This window comes from Rhagoletis zephyria, unplaced genomic scaffold, assembly GCF_001687245.7.
Source record: "Rhagoletis zephyria isolate East Lansing unplaced genomic scaffold, Rhagoletis_zephyria_1.1 Rzeph_scaffold_48575, whole genome shotgun sequence".
Classification (NCBI taxonomy): Eukaryota; Metazoa; Arthropoda; class Insecta; order Diptera; family Tephritidae; genus Rhagoletis; species Rhagoletis zephyria.
The window spans coordinates 1,294-2,171 of NW_016205630.1; positions in this window are offsets into that span (position 1 = coordinate 1,294).

Below are 878 nucleotides of genomic sequence, written 5' to 3' on the forward strand. Positions count from 1 at the left end.
CCGCCATGACAGCAGGCCAACTTCAAGTCAACGCCAAAGTACTGTTGAAGTTCACAGAAAAGGGGCAAATGTTTTGCGATGAAAACTTGCTCAATTGCACTCTTCCAACGGCGGCAAACGGCTCGCAAGTGGAGTGCTTCTTGAGTGGTGAATAGGTTGTTCTGAAAGAAGAGTTGCAGAAAAGTGTCAGGGAGTAGGTCAAAGTTCATTTTTAGACAGATGATTTAAATAAAATTGAAAGATGATTAGTCAAAACAATAACCACAAATTGTGAACAATAAAAAAATCTGCAGTAATAATGCCCAACAAACCAAATCAAATAAAAAGCATTGTGTACATAGTCTCAGTCATACACTCAAAACCACTTCCTTGACTACTTGTCAAAAATTTAAAAATTGTCGTACAATACAGAAAAGAGGAAAGTGTTACGTACAAAACCGCTTTTTGTTATTTACCCACTTGAGATTATAATGTTGTCTTTTTGTTTTTGTTTGAGTTATTACTGTTACCGTTGTTCAATTTAGTAACAAAAAAACTGCAATAGCTGCATCATCGCTGCAAACGGCACGCATTTAATAAATATTTGAGCCTTTTTTCACTTGCCAAAAAATAAACAAAAAAAGTCAAACTAAATGTCAAGAAACAAAAAAACAAAAATTTAAATATAAGATAAAAATAGCGCCCCCATCTTTTTCATAAAAAAGGTCATGATTGATACGGTTAGTGGGGAACAAAAGAAAACAAAAAAAGAAAAAAGAAACGGAANTTTCATAAAAAAAGGTCATGATTGATACGGTTAGTGGGGGACAAAAGAAAGCAAAAAAGAAAAAAACGGAAAACCTCTTTTTAATAGAGCATGTTTCTCTCTTTCTCTCTCC